This window comes from Protopterus annectens, chromosome 16.part0 (assembly GCF_019279795.1).
Source record: "Protopterus annectens isolate FY-2018-M chromosome 16.part0, PAN1.0, whole genome shotgun sequence".
Classification (NCBI taxonomy): Eukaryota; Metazoa; Chordata; order Ceratodontiformes; family Protopteridae; genus Protopterus; species Protopterus annectens.
In genome coordinates, this window is record NC_056750.1 from 220,201,674 (window position 1) to 220,215,794 (window position 14,121).

The following is a 14,121-nucleotide window of genomic DNA, read 5'->3' on the forward strand; positions in this document are numbered from 1 at the left end:
TTGTCCACAGATATCAGATGCACGCTGCCGGACATGTCTAATTAAATCACTGCAGTAATGGCGTACCTGCTCATATGTCCGGTTATGCATGCCTATGTCATTTACCCTACAGACAAGATCTTGCCACAGTGCAGTCCACTCATACTGGTCCTGGCTGGTTCTGGAGAACAGCAGGGCATAGTGCTGCACCAGGCTTGTTGTTATTAGTTCCTCTTCTGCCGGGCTATAGCTGGGGTTATGATGGTGGGACATGACCCTGGAAGACAATGAAACAATATGTGTGAGCAAGTAATGTGGCACACAACATTTTAAAGTGCAGATATCAATAAACTGCCATATATAGCAACCTATTGGCTGTCAGAGGATACACACTTTTAATACCACATATCAGTGCTCAGCCCACAACTGCCTGACAGTGCCTGGCACACCCTATATATCAAACCATGTTTTGCACAGCAACAAAGATAAACCAGTATGTGAGACTATAAACAGTACATGGCACACTGTATGCGACACAATGCACCACTTAGCCACAGGAGGTATATATCAAGCTAATGCATCAAGAAATATGTAATCCATTGCAATAATTGTAAAGCCCATTTGCAGTATTACCAGTATACCACACTAGTAGTTGATGGCAAACCCCTGCCTAACAAATGTGCACATTCGTTAATATAGGTGGCATACTGCTGTACTACACTATACATGTTGCTAGATATGCACCTATATCCTGTAACACACATATGACTGAGGCCATGGTACAGGCATACCCACACACACATCAGACATACATACCAGACACAAAGGTATGGCAACCCAGATTACCTTTACCTGTGTACCATACAGTACTGTGTGTCAGTAGTTATGAAAACTTATGCCTGAGGTATGTAATCTGTGAGGACTACAGGGAACACACAAAACAGTGGTTCCAAGAAATGTGGACATACACCATACTGTGCTGTTTAGGCGTACAGCTTCAGGTAGTACTACAGTTCATACAGGAGTTGTATTCACCAGCAGTAACACTCAATAAGCATACATGTACTGCTTTAGCCTACAATGGGACACCCCAGTCGACACCAAGGGACTATGACAGACCGTATGGCATACTGCTTTTTCCGCCTAGCAATTGCATACACATCTTTTGCTGGGATCACAGCTAGGACACATAATACCATGACAGAAACAGTTTCCCACTAACTATCACACATATACAGAACACTGACACATTCACCAACACATTCACCATCACACTCAGTCAACCTCACATAGCAATTATTGCAACAAGTACATGTGGGTGTGTATTGCTTCATAGGTAGGTAATAGGCTATTGGTCCTAGGGCCTATAGAGGTCTAGCCATACGCTACCCTGGCCTTTGACACACAGGTAATTACGTTTTACGTGGTTCTGACAAGAAGAGCCACAGAGATGATTCCCGGGGTGTATTTCCTATCTCTCATACAATCATCAGGATTATTTATGATGACTGCTAATTAGGAGTTTTGTTTGCTATTGATAGGTGGTTTGTTCCAGAGTATGGGATGTCACTGAGATAGGAATCTATTCCTCCAGCATGTGCTGTTTATTGAGGTCACAAGGTTTAGGTCCCCTAGAGCGTGCAGCTCATAGGAATTGTGATCTGTTTACGTGGAGCATGTCCAACAGCTGTGGGTTTGACATAGCTTAGTATGTTAGGCAGAGGTCACCTCTGGGTAGGCGGTATGCGACACAGTCTAGCTGCGTGTTTGTGAGACGGTCTACATAGGGCATCTGTTTGAGGCCGGTATTACTCTTTGTGAGGTATGTCTGTGTCGTTTCCAGTTGCTGTAGATGTCTTGTGAGGTACATACCACATAGGGTATTGTACTCTATAATGGGCTTTATGTGTGATAAGTAGAGGGGAACACTGACCTATATTTCCCTGGATGACACACCTTTTGTGATAATGTGTGCCACGTAGAGAGATGACATGACTAGTATGGCACTGTGATTATCAGAGGGGAGACTACTGTCCACCTGTGTCCCATGGTCTCTTATCATACCTTCGGTGTTTAGTAGACTACCACCTATGTGTTAGTTAATGGGTACAGAGTTTTTGCAAGAAGGGATGCCAATGCAGTGTCAACATTGAGCTTGAGTCCATGGCTTTGTCACCAGGCATCTGTTGCAGTAAATATGTCCCTGTCTCTCTCTCTCTCTCTCTCTCTCTCTATATATATATATATATATATATATATATATATATATATATACAGACATATATATATATATATATATATATATATATATATATATATATATATATATATATACACACATACATATAAACATCCATTGGTGTACATATAGATATACATATAGGCACATATACAGTCCACCTTTCATGGTGGGGATATCACTTATGTGAAGGTTGTGAGGTATACAGTTATGTCATCATATTGCACAGTGTTGTGCGGAATGCATTGAAGGTGTTCTCAGCCCATGTAGCTTTAGCAGGTCTCACTGGCTGCAACACTGCAAACCTGACTAATCATATCCACAGCGTTTAACCACCACATATCATATACCAGCACTGTATGCTGTCTTGTTTGCCACACACTACAACCTACATAGAAATATGCACATAACAACCTTCAACAACATATATATATATATATATATATATGTCCACCCATCACAAACAGTTGCAGTATGTCCCTTGCTCTATGCACATGTACAGATGCTAATATATCTGACAGACAGATCTTTCCATATGTGTGTGCCATACACACACAAGGGCCACACTGTTGTAAGTTTGTGTACCTTACGGCTGACCTGTTGGGCCTTGCTGCAACATGAACATGTGTCACATGTGAGGACACAGTAATATTAGAGGGTGTATATATAGCTGCAAATGTTAGATTAGCATACTAGCCTGGTGCAGCTGTTTCCAATGCTAAATTACACATTAATATGACTATCATCCATTTGTTACTCTGTCACATCCATGTTTATATAACCGTATGCGCTACTCCCCCAAACAGACATTGTACACACTACTGTACAGAACACAGATTACATGGATCAGATGTTTGACATTTAGTGCTGAACTACATATGTCACAGTCATATCCCACTGCACACAGCTACACACTGATTTCTCCATGCCAGCAGTTATGCAGGGCATCTGTGCATAGGTACGTACTGCTGCCACATATGGATGATTCAAACTATGTAGAGTACTCTTCATAAATATCTACTACATGCCAGTAAATACATAGCTGTTACATACCTTTCCTTTGTATGTGTTTGTATTTTTCGTTTCCGTGTGTTTTGTAATAGATGTATTTATTATATCTCATTTATTTTTTGAGATATATTTATCTTTTTTCAATATAATTTTTTTCAATATATTATTTTTCAATATATTAATTTTTTTACAATATATTTTTTTCAATATATATTTTTTCAAATATATTTTTTTCAATATATATTTTTTTATTCAATATATTTGTTATTTTTCTATATATTATTTTTTTTCCAATATATATTTTTTCAATATATTTGTTTTTGTCTATATATATATTTTTTTCAATATATTCTTTTCTTTTTTCTTTTTTTCTTTCAATATATAACTTTTTCTTTCAATATATATATATATATATATATAGATTCTTTCTTTTTTTCTGCAGCTGTTGTCTGTGTCTGCATCCATGTCTCTCTCTCTCTCTCTCTCTTGCTCTCTCTCCCTCCATAGCTGCAATGAAATGATTGCATGTGTGGACAGCAAGTACACCCTGCTTTTATGGGTATCTGCACATGTGCATGTGATGGCCTCTGCACCAATTGGTCACCACCATTTGGCAATTGCATGCAGCCTGCTGTGTGTTACTTGCAGTACTCACTGTCATAGCAACCCAATGCTATAAATTGCTAAGTCAGGTAGGCGTATCCCTTTCAGCTTTCCAAAGTGGGGACCATGCTTGTTTGCTGTGGACACCGTTGTATAAGTCAGAAGGTTGGTATACTTCTTATAACTGATGCTAGGGGTGTAGCCAGTGATTTGAATGTTGTACTCAGACCTGAATGTTGCCACTTCCAGTACACAGTTGACAGTGTAGATTTGTACTCACCCCTACAAATGCTAACACAAGATACATGGGAGTATGTAGTTTCTTTTCTACTTATACAATTAGCTGCCATACATACAAAGTTGTTGAGATGTTTTCATTTGGCACATGAACTGTTTGTGAACTGCTATATTGTGGATATTAATGTACTCACTTCTGCACAGTTTGTGTTTTTTTTTACATTAGCACAGGATGCTCATGAAAACTGGACAATTCCAGTACTGAGTATGTCTACCAAAATCCTTGCTGGACCTTGAACACACAGGTATTTTGTACATTTGGGTGGGTATTGTCCTGCTATGATACTGTGTGGGGGTTGTAAAGTGCTGCTGTAACATTATTTACTGCCTACATGGCTGGTTCTGTTATCACAGTTGTGTTATACTATTCCACAACAACTGCTGGCAATGTTCCACAGAACAGGTTTTGTGTTATGGCATTCCTATCTTACCTTTACATTCACTCCTTCTGATGCATGATATATATATTTCAGCAACAACCTGCTGTATATCTACTGTAGCTTAGTGGTACTTCATGCAGTCTAGTGTGTCCAGGGTTCGAGACTGACATTGGTGGTTTATTTTGCTGCTGAGCAGAACAAGGCCCCTCACATGCGGGGTGACTAAGGCACTTTTAAGTAGTTGTAAGCGTGTATGCGTGGGTTTGCGCGATGTTTAGCAATACTTAGCTAAGCACACACAAACGCACACTCACGCAAACCTGCTAACTACTGCTTAAAAGTGCTTACTCTCGCTAACCCCTGCGCTCATTTCTTTGAAAGAAAAGAAAATGGGGAGATAGGAAAGTGGTGAAAAAGGGGCACAAAGAGGGAAAGACAGTAGGGAAAACAGCTTGGGATGTGCAGGACGGGTGTAGGGAAGGTCCATAGCTGCCCATTTCTTTAACAGCAACAGCTGTGCATATACTAGTAATTTGGGTGGAAATTTGAAACCTTCCACCCCTGAGAGAGGGGTGAGGACAACGAAGTATGTTGTACTGCCAATTAAATTTCAGTTTATGTGTCCAGCGGACATGTGTGTAAAATGGGCAGCTATGTATGGGGCATAATTTTTTTGTGGGAGCAGATTGCCCATTTTTTTTCAGGTGAAAGTGGAATGTGGGGTACGGGAAGTAGGCATATTTGGGGAGGTAGGTTGGGGAGGTAAACAGACAAGGCAAACAAGATGCATACAGGGGCGGAATACGACACATGGGATGGGTGAACGCCATTGATGGAGAAGGGTGTTTGGAAATCACAAGCCCATGAGCCCACAGATGGCAACAGTGGAACTGAGATCCCCACCCATGGGTAGTCACCACTGCACCTTCACAGCCCAGAGGCTGCATTGGAGGGGCCGGCTCACCCGTGAGTCGCGTCACTCTTGTCTCGAGCTGGGGTAGAGGATCAGCGACTGAATGCTCGATCTCCCTACGCACCACAGCCCGGACCGTTCGAAGGGTGATAGGTGGCCCTCCTCCGGCCACGCTTGCATGGGGAGGGATGAGCCCCATCTCCTGCAACACTTCCACCCAAAGGTGGCACAGGACCAGTGGAGGAGGAGGTCCCGGGCTGGGCACCGGACCTGCTGGTGCCAGGTGCTATCGCCAGCTGAGGTGGGACAGGTGGGTCCGCTGGGACTATCCTTCCCATACGTTCTATGTTTAGGAGGATTTAATGACAATATGGGTTAGTAATAGCCAACAGCATTCCAATTTAGTTGTAACAGCATACATTAGTATTCCCATTAACCCAACACACCAAAGTTCCAACAGTTGAACAGCAAGCATAACACATGCATATATAGAACAACAGTGGACATTCCAACAGCATGCAGGATTGAATGGTGGCAATGGGTCACCAAGATTGTGGTATGTGAACAGGACACATGCATCAAAGTAAATGCAGATATTTATAAACCAATAGGACATGCGTCTCAACAAATGTTATGAGATTAGACATACCCATTGAGGTGTGGAATTGCATTGTTTATGCACATACAGTAGGGTGTAAAAAGATACCTCCATTAACAACTTATATATACTTATAGTTTACACTACATTCCTATTGACTGCAGTTATATATCCCCTACATGTATTATTACACTGGGCAATGTCCGTTAAATTGTAAAATGGGTTTTGCTAGTTCTTGATATGCCTGACCTGTATCTGACATACAAACTGTCCTGGATGCAGATGTTACTGCTACATATTTATATATTTAATTTATATTTATATATTTACATATCTGGATGTGTTCAGGTGACATTATCAGGTATATGTTGACAGCCCCCTACATTTCTAGCAGCACACTGACATTTCTGGGGAACACAATAACAAGCTACTCATGTGCCAGATTAACCTGTACATGCCGGCCATGAACTGACAGTTGAGGACTGTATATATGCTTAACAGCTACTGGCACTCCCTTCATCCACTTTATATGGGCCTACCCATGTGTGTGTTGACTGAGCTTAATACAACAGTACTATTTCTATAATGCAAGGGTACAACAACATATCGAAGAAAGTGACATGAACACACTCCAGGAATTATACCTTTATTAATTACATTATACACTTTTCTAGTGGCTGTCTCATTTATTTGATATATCAATGCATGCAGAAGTCTTTTATTCAAGACATATTATACCTTTATTAATGGGTTACAATACCTTTTCACGCTGTCTCACTTATTTTATATAACAGTACATTCAGAGAAGTTATTCAACACTCATTATACCTTTATTAATGGGTTACAACACTCTTTTTCAGGCTCTATCACTTCTTTTATATGACAACACATGCAGAATAATTACTAACTTGCTTGGTGGTGCAGCCTTAGTAGCCTATCTGCATAGGCTTGCTGATTCGCAGCACGGACACCTGCAGCTGTGAAGTAAATGAAGGGATATTGAGACATACCTATCCATAACATAGACTACAATAGCAATTCTTACATACTTCATTCCATGGCTACATACTCAGTAGTGGGGCATTTTCCATTTCACGGGCCTCTTGTATCCACTGGTTCAGTCGGTCCTCCTTGCATCTCTTCAGGTCTGAAAAGTGGTGTCTGACCTGCTCACCAGTCTGAGGGACACCTGTAGCACTGGTGAGATCATGTGCTAGATGGTTCCAGGCTTCCACTTTGTACTCAGTGCCCTGAAACTGGCCCTGCAGGAGTCTTGCATCATGATGATGGACGAGGAGCCAAACCATTACTTTTGACTTCTAAATGCCCCACCCTTGCACTCAAAAATGAGAGCCCTCTCCAACACCGGCCATACTGTCTGCAGATGGGAGCTACAACCAGTTATGGCAATTATTCCCACCTATGGAGCTTAAATATGCCTCATTTCCCACACTTATTTCTGATTGGCCGGTTTTGAAAATTCTCAGATAAAAGCAAACCTGCTTAGCAATGGGTAAACTTCCATTGATATATATGAGTGTGTTGGAAATGCATCCATATTTAAAGCTGTCATGGCTTAGTGGCTTAGTACTGTGATTATCATGCACAGTATCCCGGGTTCGAGGCCTGTCATTGCTTTTTATTTTACTACTGGCCAGACCAGCTAGGAGGTGTGGCTGTGTTTAGCCGACTTTGCTCAACTTTACCCAACGTTGCTCAATGTTGCTCTACACTGCCCAACGTTGTGCTAGTTAGCACGGTGCACAGCTCCACGTAAACATGTTTTGTTTGCGCTAGTTTGCGCAATGCGCAGCTCCATGCAAAACTATTGTGCTAGTTAAAGCAGTGCTAAGCTATGAGCAATTGTACTTAACTGTGCTTAATACTAGTAATCTTTGCTTAGTAGTGCTTCACATTGCTTAAGATACGTTACTTATGCATTTATCACTATGCATGACCATTCCACCTTCTTATATATATATAAAATATCGTTCACTACCACATAGGCCATTTCAATGCATTTTACTGAAATTTAAAAGGTAAATTTCAGGAATTCTTTTTATGCACACATTTCCTACAGAAAATAGGTAGTGGAGTGGCGGGACTCTAACCGGGAATGCTTCCTCTTTGTGCGAGGGCTCTACCACTACGCTATTGCTATTTGGCTTAATTTGCATATAAATAGTTTATTATCCTCTTCGAAGTCTACACTGCTAACTGTAGCTAAGCAATGGGCAAACCCACGCATACACACACAAATACGGGCAGCTATATCGGGAATAATAAAAAAAAAAGGAAACCTTTACATTTTAAACTTGCACAGGGATTTAGAATGTGGGGGAGTGTAGTGTTGGGTATGTGGACATTTGAGCGGATTCGCTCATTTCAATTGACATTTGCAGTTCAGGCACTTGCAGGGGTGTGGATATTTGGACTGCTCGGCAGTCTGACACGCCCCCTGCACTCGTGCACGCTCCATGTAAGCCTTAGAGTTGAGTCAGCGTGCCCTCATAAATATGCATGACGCACTGACATCATACTCTTAGACTGCAGTTTCCATGTAAGACTTAGTCTTACACGGAGGATTAGTAAATCCCGGCCAGTGTGTTGCAGTGTTGTTTCTGTGATTTAACCCTTTTGCATCTGGAAAGATATAACATTCCTGAACTAATAACCTTTAAATTTAAATGAACACTTCTGGAATACAGTTTTTAGACTGTTTTACCCAATTTCTAACTTTAAACCAAACATTTACTGGTGTGTTTACTGTGGAAGTATTGGTTGACATGTTTATATCAGTGACCTTTACTGATGTATTTAAACTTTTCTGACTTGACTTAGCTAAAAAGTGTATGAATTCTTATGTAACTTTCTGATTAATGTGTCCTGTCATCTGCAGCTTTTTAAACTTTTTCTTGCTTCTTGTATTTGTGACATCACATTGAAAACTTGAAGGTTTGTGGAGATGGTGAAGTATATTGTTGTTAACTAGATAATTACGGTTGCCACCCATCCCGTTGTCAGCGGGACACTCATGGCTTGAGCCCTGTCATCCCGCTTCCCGCATTCACCAACAATGGGACTTTAAAAGTCCCGTTTTCCCCTTTTCATGCTCGCAAATTGCCGTTGCCATGGAAAAGCCAAAAATACTTCTGTTTTTTCCACGGCAATGCAGCTACGTCACCAACCCGGACCTGCAGTTAGAGGGATTCCCTGCTAGGTCCAGGTGATGTAATTCAAACAGTAATTGGCTGCAGGGATTGGAGGGAGTGGGGATTTACCTAGAAGAGCCCAAAAAAGGTCGCAGCTGTAGAGCAGTTTTGTTTTAGCACTCTACAGCTGCAAAGGAAAAAAGATCTGAAATTTCTGAAGCCAGTCAGCCAGCAAAGCAGCCAGCCAGCAAGGAAGCCAGCCAGCCAGCAAAGAAGCCAGCCAGCCAGCAGAGAAGCCAGCCAGCCAGCCAGCAGAGAAGCCAGCCAGCAAAGAAGCCAGCTAGCCAGCCAGCAAAGAAGCCAGCTAGCCAGCCAGCAAAGAAGCCATCAAAGAAGCCAGCCAGCAAGGGAGCCTGTCAGCCAGCCCAGCCACTTGAGCATACAGAGCCAGTCATTCAACTAGCTATTCCAGCAGGAAGTAAGCAAGCTAGCCCGGCAAAAACTGTGATAGTGGTAAGTACATAACATAGTATGTTGTGGCTTTAGTTATTTAAAATGGGAATATTGTGCTTTATTTAAGTTTTTAATGTTTAGATGTAGATGGGGATGTAGTATGCAGTATTTAAATCTGTGCAGTGGTTATTTTGAGATTTTTGAGTAGTAGTTTAAAATGGGAATATATTGTGGTTTAATATTTTAATGTTTAGAGGTAGATGGGGGTGCAGTACGCAGTATTTAAATCTGTGCAGTGGTTACTGAGTAGTAGTTTTTAAAGGTATAAAACCTGTATGTATATGTAATTGTTATTGTTCTTGGGGGTGTGATTTGGAAGCATTACTTTCAAAAGGCTGAACTGCGTGTATCGAAGTTGTTTATTTCTGGTGGGAGGCAGTGAAATATAAATTTAGTGTGATGTATTTCTATTGTCGTAGCTTTTTCTGGGTATTTTCTGTTTGCAGATAGAAAATGTTCGAGCATAGTTTGCACTTTTTTGTGTGGAAATGTGTGCAATGTAATGCTGTTTTCAGGAAGTTAGGATATACTGTTTGGGTAATTTTTCCTGTTAGTTCTTGCAAGTCAATATGTATGTGGTACAAGTCTACCTTTTGAGGGAGAATGTTAACAGTTAATGTAGTGCATTTATTATTCTAGTAGGTACATGTTGCCAACTTGCTGAAGCTCTTTCAAGATTGTTTTCATTTATACTTGTAAATGTGTGCATTTAATTTTTTATGCATTTTTAATAAGGTTAAAATGTCCTGCTTTGTTGTAATGTGAATATGGGTGTACTGCTTTTACTTGGGCCTGTTTATTGCATCGCTGTGCTGGTTAAATTAATCTTAATTGCTATGTTTTGAGGTAAAAGGAGCCCATGGAGTCTGCTGTACATTGTAGTTTATTTTACTTCTCTTGCAAGAAGTATTTTTTAAAGTTATAATGTTTACGGACTTTTTTCCTATTTATTTATTTTTTGTGGATGCATGCTCAGAAGTTAATGCAGTGTATTTGAGATTGTGCTAAACCATGTCGTTGTTACAGGGTAGTTTGCTTTTATAAGTAGCAAAGTTTGTATTTTGTATTTTAGTGATGTCTTCAATAAACTTACAATGTACTGTTTTCATTATAATCCGATTACGACCAGTGCTGCTGTTGGGCATGTTCATTAATAGATCATTGCGCTGTGCAAGTTAGTACCATACATTTCTTTTAACTGCTGTGTTCAAAGCTAAATCAGGTCTATGGTATCCACTGTGCATTCTCATTCATTTTAGTGTTTTTTTTGGTTCAGTGAATGTGGTTAACTTTTTTTTCTTGAGGGGTGGGGTGAGGTGGGAATGTTCGGTGGTAAAAATAATGCATTTCATTTTCTACAAGCTATGTTAATGTTAATTTTCAATGGCCAAAATGCCCCCCTACATTACCTCATTTACTATTTGACCTTTTTCAAACTGTAATAACTCTTTTCTGCTCAATTCCTCAGTTCTTTCACATGCCAATGTTTTTCAAGCCAGTTTTTTTGAGTGCCACTGTTTTTCAAGCTAGTTTTTTCAAGTGCCACTGTTTTTCAAGCCATTTTTTTGAGTGCCACTGTTTTTCAAGCCATTTTTTCACATGCCAATGTTTTTCAAGCCAGTTCTTTCAAGTGCCAATGTTTTTCAAACCAGTTCTTTCGCATGCCAATGTTTTTCAAGCCAGTTCTTTCAAGTGCCAATGTTTTTCAAGCCAGTTCTTTCGCATGCCAATGTTTTTCAAGACAGTTCTTTCAAGTGCCAATGTTTTTCAAGCCAGTTCTTTCACATGCCAATGTTTTTCAAGCCAGTTCTTTCAAGTGCCAATGTTTTTTAAGTCAGTTCTTTCACATGCAAATGTTTTTTAAGCCAGTTCTTTCACATGCCAATGTTTTTCGAGCCAGTTCTTTTGTGTGCCAATGTTTTTTGAGCCAGTTCTTTTGCGTGCCAATGTTTTTGTTTTTGAGCCAGTTCTTTTGCGTGCCAATGTTTTTCGAGCCAGTTCTTTTGCATGCCAATGTTTTTCAAGCCAGTTCTTTCAAGTGCCAATGTTTTTTAAGCCAGTTCTTTCACATGCCAATGTTTTTAAGCCAGTTCTTTCACATGCCAATGTTTTTCGAGCCAGTTATTTTGCGTGCCAATGTTTTTTGAGCCAGTTCTTTTGTGTGCCAATGTTTTTTGAGCCAGCTCTTTTGCATGCCACTGTTTTTTGAGCCAGTTCTTTTGTGTGCCAATGTTTTTTGAGCCAGTTCTTTTGTGCTGTGCAGCAGTATGTTACTGCACCCTACTAACACAGTTTTGGTAAATATGTTGCATATCAGGTAAGTACAGAGTCAAGCATGAAGAGAGCAGCAGCTTCATCACAGTCAACCAGCAACAAGAGAATGTGCAAGTGGCAGGATGTTTGGAAAATAGAATTCGACTGGATCGAGAGATGCAGTGATGTCAAAGCGTTCTGCAGGTACTGCAAGAGAGAATTTTTAGTGACCCACGGTGGATGAAACGATGTCGCACGACATGAGGCAACTGAACAACATAAGACTGCTATTCTTCAACTAAATCCACTCACCTGATGGCAAAGTTGGCAAGGAACGCAGACCTTGAGGGACCAGAGCTTGAGATCATTGCAGCAGAAGCCTCTGAGGTGTTCCATGCTGTTAAGCACAATATTTCCTATAACAGCTTAGACTGTGCAGTAAAGTTGGCCAGCCAGTTGTACAGTGACTCGGACACTGCAAAGAAACTATCTTGTGGAAGAACCAAGGCTGAAGCCATAGTCAAAAATGTATTGGGACCACACCCATTGGAATGCCTCCTGCATGACCTTCAAAAACCAGGCACTTCATTTGAAATTTCATCAGATGCTTCCAACAAGGGGAACATTAAATAATTTCTACTTGTTGTGAGATATTTTTCTAAAGAAGAAGGGGTGGTGAATGACCTTTTGGACTTCTATGAAGACCCTGATGAATATGCACAGGCTATTTCACAGCAAATTTCCAACATTATGAAAAGGCACTCCTTGCCCTGGAACAGCATTTCAGCTTATGGGGCTGATAATGCCAGTGTGAACTATGGGAAGAAATCTGGTGTGTATACCAGATTAAAAGAAAAGTGTCCATCACTCCAGAAGGCAAACTGTGTTGTCCACATCATTCACAATGCAGCCAAAAAAGCTGTAGCACAACTATTGTACGATGTGGAAGTATTTGTAATGAAACCTTTCAGCCACTTCTCAGGTTCTGCCACAAGGACCAGAGACTTGAAATACTTCTTTGAGTTTTGTGGCATGGAATTTGAGAGTCTGTTAAGACATGTGCCAACAAGGTGGCTGTCACTACTCCCAGCCATTGAAAGAGTAGTGGAAAATCTCCCAGTGCTCCAGTTCTATTTCCTCTCCCAGGGAGAAGAGGAGACCCCCCCGGCAGATATGGCAGTACTTTTCAGCTAATGAACATGGTGAGAATGAATTGCCTATGCTGCCCCAGTACTATTTGCACTTTCTCTGTGCTGTTCTTGTTGATTTTAATGAACATATAAGTACATTAGAAAAATCAGCACTTACTGCCATGGAAACTTTTTGTGTAATGGTCTCTCTGAAGCAAAAACTGCAGGCAAGCGCTGAAGGTGCTTTCTTTGGAGGGAAACCTAGGGCACTTATGAGCACATTAGATAGCACTTCTGCTAACAAACTGAAAAGAGACTTCATTGTGTTCTTGGAGACAGCAGTGAAATACCTGGAACAGTGGTTTGATTATACTGAAAGCAACTGCTTGTTTACACTATCTAAATTATCTCTAAATGAGCCCTTTGCTTTCAGTAACTTACTTAATGTGACCACTGCCCTGAGTCTGCAGGATGTAGATGAAGACTATCTTTTTAGGGACTATTTGGCAATTAGGCCCTTTCTCGAACAGTTATGTAACACAAGCTTGACCCCAGGAGAGAAGTGGCTGAAGCTTTTCAAAGAAGGGCCTGAACTGACTACACTATATCTGGTAATTGCTAGGGTTTTATCTATACCGACCTGAAATGCATTTGCAGAAAGAGTTTTTTCTTTGGTGAAAGGCAAATGGACAGATGTGCGAAACCGATGTAGTGTGGACTTGTTAAAAGCCGAACTAATGATGACTGCAAATTACTGGATGAAATATTGTGACTTTTACTCAAATATTGTTTCAAATCGGGCCCTTCTTCAAGCCATAAAATCAAATTCAAAATACACTTTTAAAAAAAGTGATTTAGTGTACTAGTGTGCAGTATAATGTACTAGGGTGCAGTTTGTAATTTTGTGTTTTTCTTTGTTTAACATTAATTTGCTAGTGTGCAGTATGTAGTGCTAGGGTACAGTATGTAGTTTTGTGTTTTTTCTTTGCTTTAGCTTTAATTGACAATAAAAAGTCATTTTATACTTGGCTTGTATGTGGTATGTAGATTTTT